This window comes from Sarcophilus harrisii, chromosome 5 (genome assembly GCF_902635505.1).
Source record: "Sarcophilus harrisii chromosome 5, mSarHar1.11, whole genome shotgun sequence".
NCBI lineage: Eukaryota > Metazoa > Chordata > Mammalia > Dasyuromorphia > Dasyuridae > Sarcophilus > Sarcophilus harrisii.
In genome coordinates, this window is record NC_045430.1 from 276,920,065 (window position 1) to 276,933,201 (window position 13,137).

Sequence of the window (13,137 nt, forward strand, 5' to 3'; positions counted from 1 at the left end):
TTCATAAGGCAGACAATGAACATGCTTTGAAGTAAGGAAGCCCTGAGCTCTGACATGTAATAGTAATAATAACTAACATTTCTATAATGCTTACTATATGACAGAAACTACTGAGTACCATATAATTATTAATACATTTGATGCTCATAATAACCCTAGGACAGAGGTACTATTTTTATTCTGATTTTACAAATGAGCAAACAGAAAAAAAAACACAGGTCACAATGCTGGCTGTGTGACTCTAGACAAGTCACTTAACTTCTCAACACTTGGATGACTCTCTAAGACTTGAGATCCAGGAAGCAGACACTCATTTGCATTGATTGAGGGGATTTCCTCACCTAGGAACAACCCACATTGATGACTTACAGATCCAGAGCAAAAAAGAAACAAATCAATATTGACTGAACCATTCTGAACCTCCATTTTCTCATCTGTAAAATGACTATAATAGAATCCACCCCTACACAGGGTTGTCATGAACATCAATCATGAGATTATCTCATTATCATGAGATAAATTTTGTAAATCTTAAAATGCCAAATTAATGTTACTGATTAAAAAATAAAATTATTGAATATCCACAAAATCACTCTCACTCCTGACAACCAGTAGCCATGTAACCCTAAGTAATGTGTTTAACTCCTCTGGCCCTCAGAAAATTCCCTAGGACTTAACCTTTGCTCCATGAGTTCAACCTGGGTTCAGAGAGAGAACATCCTCACTTCAGAACTCCTCTGGGTTAGGAAATCCTGGATCCACACATTCCCATTCCTTTTGTGAGCATCATCCTAGAGAGGAAGTAGAGGATCAAAGAAAAGACTCAAACACACTCAGAAGAGTATTGAGAAAGTTAATTCACTATTAAGCACCAGAAGTGAGTTTTTCTCACTGTTTCCTTATGTAATTGAGGATTCTAGATTGAAAAAGGGATCATAGAAGTCACTTAGTCTAACTCTTCATCTTTCAAGCAAACAGAGAAATGATATCATTTGCCGAATAGTATACAGATACCAAGTAACAGAGTTGAATTTGAACTCAGGTCCTCTGCCTCAAATCCAGCTCTTTTTATTGAACCAGACTGGTTCATCTAATCTAAGCTTTTTACCTCATCTCACTCTTTTTGGATGAGAAAGCTAAAGCCAGAGTAATTAACTACTCGCTCAAGCTGGCACAGGTAAGTAAGTGACCAAATGAGGATCTGAATCCATATCCCCTGACTGCAAATCCAGCCATTCTCTTTACTTCAGTACCTCCTGTAGAAAATGTGGCTGTTCCCTGACACACATTGCTCTACTTCTGCATGCTCAAAACATCACTCAGAGCATCAAATCTGTTCCCTACTTTGATATTTCTATTTCCCATAAGAATACAGCTGCCTTGCATGAAAAACACATTTTAATTTACTCGCAAGAATATGTTTTACAAGTTTAATTGGAGAGTTTAGTTACAGTTTAGCTCCTGCTTGTGATAAATCAGACTGACAAACACACCAATGAGTAATCATAGAAAGATGGAGGCTGCTTAGTGAAGCACATAATGGCTGGAGTCAACATCGCTCTTGGAAGCTTTGAAAGCACTTTCCATTCATTGCTCCTTGGATCCTAATGAAAATCCAGGCTAGTGGGTTCCATAGGTAACATTGCCATCACTTTACAAATGAGGAAGCTCAGACTCAGAACTGATTTGAACTTAGTTACAAGGGTGAGAGTTGTGGCAGAGCAAGGAGACAAACCAGGGCTGCGTTGTTGTTCATAAAGGGGCAGTCGAGAAGGAAACTTGTGGTGGGTTTATAGTCCAAACTGGGCTCTTGGAAGAAATTTAAACCTGAGCATTTTAGGCTCTTTGCCACATTCTCTGTGGTATTGACACTTTGGTCCCATCAAACCACTGGAAATAAAACTTTACTCTGTATGAACCAGCCCTGAATGTAATCCCCCTTCCTAGATATTGGCAAGTTATGTCCCCTGCACTCCAGCCATCCTGCTCAACCTCAATATTGACTTAACCATTCTGAACCTCCATTTTCTCATCTGTAAAATGACTCTAAGAATACCCACCCCTGCACAGGGCTGTCATGAACATTAAATGAGATGAATTTTGTAAATCTTAAAATGCCAAATGAATGTGACTATTTAAAAAATAAAATTATTGAATAGCCACAAAATCGATCCAGTAGCCGTGTAACCCTAAGTAAGGCGTTCAAATCCCATCAGAGCTTGGTTCTGGCTGACTCGAGTCCCCTGTCTCTGCTAGATGAGCCTTACCTTGCCTGAAAGCAGGCCTCCACATCAGCTGCCAGTGATTTCCAACCCATGCTGCTATGAAGTACCAACCCTTCATTGTGGCTCTCCTTTTTGTGCTTCCTTCCCTCATTAGCTGGAAGTTTCTCAGAGGTAGCTCCTGCCTTCCCCATCCCCAGCGCTGAACACAATATCTGGCACATAATAAGGGCTTCAAAAGTCCCTGGGTTGTACATTCCTTCGGCCCTACAATACTATTACTAGACATATATTTCCCAAAGAAGAGAAAGAATTCATATGTACAAAAAAAAATAATAGCTGTACTCTTTGTTGTATTAACGAATTGTCGACACAGTGGGGACCCTTCAAAGGAGAAGTGGCTAAACAAATTATGGTCTAGGAATGCAATATTATTATATTAGAAGAAAGGGCAAAAGGGATGGAACGGGGGTGACATTTTAGAAGTGGGAATTAGCACAGGACACCCCCACAACATCAGCCTGGGGTGTTGTGAACAAAGAAGGCCTGGTGTAGACCTGGGGCAGTTGGAGTTAATTCTGCCCCTGGTAGATTGATCTGGAACCAGCTGAGCCCTTTGAGCAAGATGAATATAAAAGGAATTTTTAGGACTTCAGTCCTCAGACCCCAGGGAGTCTCCTTATACACTGCTTTCAATTTCCTTGTCGAGGGCTTTTTACTAGCTTTTACTTTCCTGGCCTGCTTTTAACATCCTTGGGAACTGCTTTTACCTGAGGTTGTATTAAGGCATTTTCTTTTAAAAAAAAATGAAATGTATTGTTTATCTGAACCCTCAGGCTCTGAGTGATGCATTACACCAGCTATGGAGCTGCTATCAAAATACCTGGGCAGACTTCTGTGTACTGAAGTGGAGAGGAGTGGAGTCCTCCCAATAAAGAGCACAATGTAGACAATGACTACAATAGCATAAAGGAAAACAACTCAGAAAGACTTCAGACCTCAGAGCGGCACAGTGACCAGTAGGAGCCCCAAAAGGCTGATGAGGAAGGAAGTGCAGCTTCCACCATCTTGAAAAGGAGCTGATGGACAGACTCAGGATGCAGAATGAGACCCAAGTGGTCAGACACTGCCAGTGTGTGGATTTGTTTTGCTTGACTGATTTTTTAAGTGAAACTTTTATTTGGGGTGAGGGGAATGGGGGGAGTGATCAAGTGGTGAAAAAATAGTAAGAGTATTTATGTAGAACATTAAGATTTGCAAAATTCTTTATATATCTATCTCATTGGATCCTCCCAATAACTCTGGGGGGTAGGAGTTGTTTATCTACAGAATGAGAAAAACTGAGGCTGAGACATTATGTGACTTGTCCAGGATCACACAGCAGGTAGCTGTCTAAGGATGGATTTGATCTAAGGTTTTCCAACGCCAAGTTAGCACCTGTGCCAACCATTGGCACCATGATATGTTTTTTAAAACACCAAAGAGGCCAGAAAGAAATTCAGAAGTTGTTCATCATTGGCAAATGTCGTTAGTCTTGTTAAATCCAATATCTTTAGATATCTCTATATAATACAACTTAATTTCATATCTTCCTGTTTTTCTGTTCTACATTGTGGAGAAGGCTTTAAGACCTTTGTGGTCATTGGGAAGTGTTGGGAGCCTACTCCTGTGGGTTTCTGATACATGTAATTTCAAGGAGATAACACCATGTAACTCCCAATGCCCCGGAGAAGACATGGGGCTTATGAGGGAATAGTGATTAGAAGCAGTTAAGAGGATTGGGAAAGGAAGTGGGGTTTATATTGGGAGTAATATTTTTCAGTGTACATATTTCCCCCCAATAGAATGCTCTGTATTGTAGTACAAGGTCACTTTTGTTTTTTGCTTTGTGCATAATCCCTGGAACATGGTGGGCACTCAATAAATGCTGGTTGAATTAATTAATTAACTCATGCAAATTCATTTCCCTCCTTTGGTAATGGATGGAAGTCTCCTTGCACCCACAGTAAACTGAATATTGACTGTCTTCTGATTATCAGGCACCTTTAAATCCAAGAATATGGAATTTCAACTCTTGAAGCTAGATAGCATCACCAGGAGAATATTAATACTAGAAGATGGGTCTTTGTTTAAGGGAAAAGATCTAAGTCATTACAAGCATTGCCCAATTTCCCAGAGGGCAAAACAAGTCTAACCCTCCCTTTTCCTTTTGTTCCATTCACTTAGAATTGGGGAAAAGTGATAGCTGGGATTTGAACTCAGGTCTTCCTAATGAGAACATTCTCTCCACCAACAAACACCCTCTATGTCAATGTTATTACCTTTCATTACCACACGTGAATCCATCCCACTAGGTCTCTGTATTCTCCTTCCAACATAGAATGGGCATTCATCCCCCCTCCCTGCAGCTACCCTAAATCCTGTACTTTAGCTCTTACAGCAAAAATAGAGGGAAAGTCATGAACCCACTGCAAAATAGCTTTTCATTCCCCTGAAATTGAAATGAAGCTGAGTGCAAAGTATAACTACTTAACGATTTAAAACAAATAAGGTACCCTGCAGGGCCATATTTGAAGAGATGCTGGAGTTTTCCATGAGATTCCAACCCAAGGATAATAATTCAGTATAATTCATCTGCTATTTACAGAGATTTTTCATATTGACTTTCAAATGCCTTTTACCTTTGATCATCTGTTCATTTTCCCCAGAGCTTGTTTACATAACACACGGAGGCCAATTAGGAAATGATGGAAGGTGACTTTTAAGGAGCCCAACCTCTTACAGTGCAAGAAGTGACAACACTTCACAGACAATCAGAATACTCCAGCAGACTCGCAATCTCACCCACGTGGCTACTCCCTGCCCAAATGGAGACTGTGTCCCTTCTCTGCTTGGTGATCCAGCCCATGGGTTTACTACACGTCGCCTCATACCTTGGCTACTTGCAGGTAGGCGTTTTCCTCACGTTCTCTTGACATGTGACAAGTGGATCCTGTTCATCAGGGATCCCACAGTCCCACAATGAGATGAATCAGTCTTCCGTGACCGTGGAATTATTTAACGATATTATTTTTGGTGCCATCTCCTGGGTCATTCCTCCTAGGGGTTTAGATGTAAGCTGCTTCTACCCACCATGTGCTTCTCCACTCCCCATCTAGTACGCCTCAATTTCAACCATGCGGAAAAATCAGTGTTCCATGACTGTGAGCCAAATAACGCCTGCAGAATCAGTAGACTGTAAGTTCCCTAAGAGTAAAGAGTGCTTAATTTTTGCCTTTGAATTCTCATTACTTAGTACAATCCCTGAAACATAATAGATGCTCAATAAATTCTTGGAAATAGACTGCTGGGCCTGAAGTCAGAAAGACTCACTTTCATGAGTTCACATTTGACCTCAGATACTTACTACATGTGTTGCATTAGATAAATCTACTTCATTTGCCTCAGTTTCCTCATCTGTAAAATTATCTGGAGAAGGAAATGGCAAACCACTCCAGTATCTTTGCCCAAAACACAAACAAATGTGGTCACGAAGTGTTTAAAATGACTGAACAATAACTATAAGTCCTCTGGACCCGTGGGGACTCGTCCCAACTTTTTGAAGCTCACAGGATTCTACCCTGTTTCAATTCACCAAAAGCTAGCATAAGCAAACTGAAATAAAGAAACAGATATTCTCTGTTGACCAATGTGGGCAGAGGGTCCAAGGTCTTTCCTCTCTTTCCCTGGAGGCTCACTTCCTCTCCTCCCTGTTCATCTGTAGGGATGAGAGAATGACATTTGGTGCACTTGAAGATCAAATGAGATAATATTCGTAATATTATCAATCAGTGCCTGGCATACAATAAACAGGTCCTTCCTAAAGGCTTATCTCCCTTTGTTTGGGTACCCAGTTCTAAACCACTGCAAGGAAACAGAAATAGTCACACAATTCTTGCTCATAGAGAAGGAAATGGCGAACTACTCCAGTATCTTTGCCAAGAAAAGCCCAAATGGGGTCATGAAGAATCAGATACAATTGAAAAAAGATTGAACAAACAACTTATGCTCTGAATTGGATGCACAGTGTGTCCATTATTCATTCTCATGCACTTCCGGAAGCAAGTTGACCAAATCCCCCCTTCTCTTCCATGATGGCCACGTGCCATGTGGCATCAGATGCAAATGCCCTACATGTAATCTGAGGAGAGGCCTCCATTGGCCAGTCCTTAATGACAATGATAATAAAAAAGGAAATTTGAATAAAATAAAATTTTAATTAATTTAAAATAAAATTTAAAAATGGGGACTGGGGAAGATGATTTTGTTTGAGGAAGAAACTTGAAGTCATTCAAAGACCTTAAGCTCCAGCTAATCCAAGAAGCTCCATTTTATTATTTAGTTCTCCACTGAGCACATTGGCCGTGTGTTGAGTTTATTCATTGAGAGATGGACAGATAGCTAAAGCTTTGAGTACTTGACTTTTTTCAGCACTTTGTTACAAATTACCTTACACACATGATCTTACTGGAGCCTTACACAATCCTTGGAACTAGACTAATCCGTGGTTATCCCCATTTTATGGCTATGTAAACTGAGGCTGAGACATGAGGGATTTGCCTTGGGCACACAACTGGGGAAGTGTTAGAGGAGGAATTTGTTCCCTGACTTTTCCTGCTTTGAAGTTCAGCGTGCCCTCACTCCCATACTGCCACCTTCCTGAAAATCAAAATGAAATCTTTCCAGAACTAGGAGAGTGTTAAGAGTACCTTCAACCCTCTCTGTATGTGCTTGGTGACAGTCATTGAAATCTATAGAAGAAGTGCTAGGGAAGAAGGAAATCAGATTAAACAATTAGTGTCAATTAGCCCCAGCAAAACCATTCCATAAACAATTGGTCTCCAGTGCCTTGCTTAATTATGGGAGACTTTCATGCTTCTTATCAAGCCGGCTTTGATTCATGGTTGACTCTTGGGGCTTCCCAGAGGTATAATTAATAATTGCCTCGCAAATAAACACTTGGTAATTAAGGGCAGTAGGCAACAATGCTATGAGGTTAGGTGTTTTTTTTTTTTAAATAAGCATGCAAGGCCTGGGCTGAGAAGCTGAGGATGACCTTGGCATTGGCCATCAGGAGAGAACCATCAGCCAGTTTAAACTGAGGGATGATGGTTGGAGGCAAAAAAAAAAAAAAAAAAAAAAAAGGTTGGAGGATGGGTCTGATTAAAAGCTTTTCCTCCCCCTCCTCATCTCTCCTCTCCCTGTCAGTCCTCTCCAGCAAAAGAAACAACTCATTTTTATGACTTGTGACAATGTTTGCTTTCACTGGGTACCATTCTCGTTTGGTCCTACACCAAGTGAAAATGTATTTTCAAACCCCAAATTAAAATAATCAAACAGTTTACTTCAAGGGTGTGTACAGTGAATCCCTAATCCACAAAAAGGAGCACTTAATTGAAAGTAAAATAGCACTTACATTATACAGGTGTGCTTTGAAAATCCTGGCACATCAGAGTGCCTTCAGTGCCAGACCCCTCCGATACCAGAAACAATAAAGGCAAACAGCTGTAATCACCCCACCAGAAGCTACAGCTTTTATGCAGCAGAGTTGATTGTGCCACTTTTTGTACCTCCTTTTTCTTCTACCAGGGTTTGCTTGGCTCTAGGCTTCTCTCCACTCAGAAAGCAGTATGGGGTCCCTGAGTGACCCTTTTTAAACAAGCACCCCAAATCCAAAAAAGGATGGCCCGTGTAGTCAGACATTCAATACCGACCTCTCATTATCTCAACCAGTTCTCAGTCCTGGCTATTATAATGGGAAGACCACTCTACTCTTGCCAAGAAATTTTCAAATGGTGTTTGCCTAGACTCTGCTGAGATGGCTCAGGAAAGGAGAGCAGATAACACGACCAATTTCAATACTAACAGAGCATTAAACGTGGCCATATTTCTTGGCGTATGTATCTCCGGTATATCTCTCTTGCCCCCACCCCCACTCCCGACTTTATGACTAAGAGCATGGCCTCTAGTTTATTACGAGGCATAAATCCTTGCTTGCTGGAATATCCTAATTTTAAGTGAAAGTGATAAACATGATTACATTGAATTCCCCAGGTTAAATAAAGGGATGAAATATGTAGTAGCATCTTCCTAGAACCATGGAGATCCTCCTCTGTCTTGGATGGAGGGACATTGGGATTTTTTCACACGAGGATTTTTTTTCCCAATCTGAGCAAGATTAGCAAAGTTAGTTTTACAAAGTGAGAAGAGTGTCAATGAATGAATGAATGATGGCATAAAATGACTGTCAATGAATAAATGAATAGAGGAGGGAGTGTTAAACACACACACTAAGTATTTATGTACTATGCTAAGCCCTGGGAATATAAATGAAGATGGTCCCCTCCAGGAACTTACATTCTAATAGGGGGAGATGATCCATGTAAGGATGGAGCGGGGAAGGAGTGTGGGTATTTTCATTTGGAAGGTTGCAATATGGCACCCCCTCAGGGCTTAATCCGACTTGTACTAGCAAGATGGGTCTCCAGAGGGTGGCAAATTGTAATTATTGTTGTTCATGAGCCCCCATTCAGTGCATTTCCCTCAATGTTAATCAACCAGTTGGCATACATTAGCTTTTACAAAAGGATATTTACTGAGAATGTGGCAAGAGTAGTAGATAGGAAACCATCCTCCAAACCATGAGTTTCATTCTTTATTATGTACATGCATGCTTCCTGGGTCAAGTGAAAACTATCAAAGCTCAAAAGGAGCAAGATACATGTGTAGAGAACACATAAGGGCAATGGGAGTCTTTTCCTCTCTTTGAAGAATACACACGGGAACAAAATTGTCCCCTGCTCAGTTGGGTTAGTTCCTTCCCGGATGTGCTGGATGGCCAACAGATAGATCTATTTTTGTGCTGTTTTGAACAGAACATTCAGCTGTTCTGCAGGCTACTCACTGGATTTAGCTGCTTCAAGATCAATTATTTTTATTAAAGTTTTTTATTTTCTTTCTTTTTTATTTTTTTGCTAAGGCAATTGGGGTTAAGTGACTCGCTCAGGGTTACACAGCCAGGAAGTGTTAAGTGTCTGAGGTCACATTTGAACTCGGGTCCTCCTGACTTCAGGGCTAATGCTCTATCTACTACACCAACTAGCTGTTCCAAAGCTTTTTACTTTCAAAACATATGCATGGATAATTTTTCAACACTGAACCTTACATAGCCTTGTGTTCCAAATTTTCCCTTCCTTCCTCCTATCCTCTCCCCTAGATGGTAAGCAATCTAATATATGTTATACATGTTAAAATATATGTTAAGTCCAATATATGTAAAGATATTTATACAATTATCTTAGTGCACAAGAAAGATCAGATCAAAAAGGAAAGAAAATGAATAAGAAAATAAAATGCAAATGAACAACAACTAAAGAAGTGAGAATGTTATGTTGTGATCCACACTCATTTCCCACAGCCCTCTCTGGGTGCAGATGGCTCTCTTTATCACAAGATCACTGGAACTGGCCTGAATCATTGTTGAAAAGAGTCACATTTATCAGAATTGATCATCATATAATCTTGTTGTTGTGTGTACAATGATCTCCTGGTTCTGCTCACATCACTCAGCATCATTTTCAGGCCTCTCTGAAATCCTCCTGCTGAATGTTTCTTACATTCATAGGTGATAACATATTCAGCCATTCTCCAGCTGATGGGCAGCCACTCAATTTCTAGTTCGAGATCAGTTTTGTATTCAGATATTCTCCTAGTATTAGCAAAGAATCAACACAAAAAATAGAGATGCCTCACTTTCCTGGCCACTTAGCAAGCAAGGGGGAGATAAAGTTCCTTTTGGTTCTTTCACTACCTGGAGACTCATAGCAATCCTCTTCATTTAAAGTTCTCAAAGATCATGAGACACTATGCAATTCAGTCTAACTTGTGCTCTACTGCCCAGCTTTTTAAACTGTGGTTCTGGACCCCATGTGAGTAACTGAATGTCAGGGTCATGAAATTATGATTTATTATCAGTAAATGTTTGGTTTGTGTATTTATTTTATATACCTATAGTTCTGAGATCACAAGAAAATTTCTTGGGTGAAAAGATGTGAGAAATGGAAAAAAAGCCCTTTTCTACTAAGCCATTTTGAATTGGAACCAAGAAGGGATTATCTGTATATGGTTGACATACACCACCAAGAAAGACAAATCTGAGTATGGTCAGAGACTGGGCTCCCATTGGCCAATTACCTACATCGTATATAGACAAAATGTCTCTGTCTCTGTCTCTTTCTCAGTTTCTCTGTCCCTCTTTCTCTGTCTCTGTCTATCTGTCTGTCACTCTCTGTACCTCTGTCTCTGTCTCTCTTTTCCTCATGTCATGTACAGGACTCTACAGACTTTTTAATGCTTCAATTAATCTTTCATTTCACCATTTGAAGTATTCCCTATCAATCTTTCAGTTGGCTATCACTATTGCAACTTGATGAATGAATGAATCTTTTTCACTTTTTGATGATGACATTCTTTACAATATCCTTTCTCTATTATTTTAAGTTTGTTGTGTGTATTTGCCTGTCCACAACTACCTGTCCCAGTCACAGAATCCTGCACACTCCCTCCCACCAATATTTGACTCTAGTGGACTTGAGCTCTCCTTGCTCTGAGAGCTCCTTCTAATGAAATGGATTGGGACTCTCTGATCCCTGTCCATCCTGTAAAATTCTCATATATCCATCCAGGATGGACTCCTGGATAATGAGGATTTTTAATGATGTGCTTAGGTATCACATTCCCAATGGAATATGCTGTCTGTCCTTTATCTATTAATCCTTCTCACTATGAGACCAGCCCATCTTTGTTTTTTTTTTTTTTAAATCACACATTTCTTTGATGACATCTTTTACTCTGCATCTCTTCTGTGTAGTAACCAACACATGACCACTGTCTGCTTCCTCATTGCCCTTTGGCTGTTGTTCCTGACCTTTTCCAATTCATGCCATCTATACCCTTGACATCATTCTAAATGTTTAACAACTGATTCTCCAAAAACACAAGAGATACTTAAGTTTAATTTATATTATTAATATTTTCTTCATTACCATCTTCTCTAGACAATTAACATAACAATTAGCCAAACCCCACAGCATATTCTATTTCTGAGGTGAAAAAGCTCATACTGAATATTTCACTTGGCCCCTCCAAGTGGAATGAAGGCCTTTTCTTCTACCTTGCCTGTAACCATACCTCCACCATCACTTCTTGGTCATTTCTAAATTGTTCAACTGCACATGAAATCACTCTATTTGGTATCTTCCCCATTTAGAATATGGGGGACTATCTTGTTTCTTGTCTTTGTATTTCCAGTGCATAGCAAAATGCCAAGCATTCAAAATCATTTAAAAATTCTTTTTTTTCTCCATACATTTCTACATTCATTCATACCTCAATTTAACTTCTTAAGAGACTATAGTAGTCTGACTCACAATATTTCATACAATATTTCAACGTGGAAATTAATATTGAATATATAGTCCTTGTTTCATGAGAAAGCCAAGAGTTAAAAAAAACCCTCAATTTCCCCAAAACAATCCAGTTTCAATTTGGTCCCAGCTCATTCCAGCAGAGGAATTAACCCAAGAAATAATTAACAATTAAGTTGTTAAATTAAATATACAACTCTCTGGGTGTCTTTCCTAAAGTTGAGCTGATGATTGTTTCAGTAAGAGAGGGGAGGAGGGAAACACAGAGAAAGAAAGGGAGGGAGGGAGGGAGGGAAGGAGAGAGGGAGGGGAGACCTTTTCTGCACACTCCTGGTATAGAAGTCACATCCAATCCACTTCACATAAATTAATGGGCACATAGGACAAACACCAAATAATAGAATAACACAAGTAAAAAATGTGTCATGGATTGGGTTAACTTCGGCTCCAATGAAGTTCTTTCCATACCCTGCCATGTTTTAAAAATGGTGTTTATTTCTGTGAAGAAAAGAAATCTCAGAAGGGGGATTGTTTTCTAATCTCTTTGCTCCTGTAGGTACTGTAGGGAATAACCTACAGAAACGACTTCTGATAGAGTTTCTCAAAATCCAGATTCATGATACGGTTGATTTTATGTTGACCAACGATGGACCTGAAAAACGAGCAAATGTAGAAATAAAAATAAACATACGCCAAGCCAAGTAAGATAAACTCTCTGGTGTCGAACTTCTCATCCCGTAGAGCTGTTACAAGTTTGACGCCGGGCGCTGTGTGCAGAGTTCAGGCCGACAGCAGGCCCAGTGACATGTTAAATCACCCACATGATGTATAGCTTAATGAACCCTCTTGTGTTGATCACTCTTGGCATTAATCAAAAGCCATGAACAGATTCCCTTATTTTCTCAATGCTGGTCTGATAAACTGCAATTTCATTTAACCTTGGACAGGAACTGTAATAGCAGAGCGGCACTCGGGACAACTGTCAATACCTGCCCAGCATCCCAGTGATTAAACTGCAGCCAGGAAGCAGGCCATGAATTTTCTTCATTTGAAATTAGAATTTTTATTCTTAACCACTATTTGCATAAAATATGCTGGAAACACTGAGCTAGGTAAAGATTTGCATTGACCGGGGTAGAAATTCACCCAGCCACATTATAGAATATTAACGATCTATCAGTGGACTTGTTCTCCAGTGTAGATTTCGTGTTTCTTTGTTTGCTGATTTTTTAAAAAGCCCTTGGTGGTGGTAGAAACTAGAAGGGGGAAGAAATCCAGGGAAAATTGATTATGAAACAAATGCTTTAACAGTTCTGCTTGTATCAGCCCTCACCTTGGACATCAAACGGATAACGCCACATCACAGATTTGAAACTGGAGGCTCGGGGCCAGTCATGTCCAAACGTGGTCCAAATAATCTATCAATCTATCAAGCATTTATTAAGCACCTG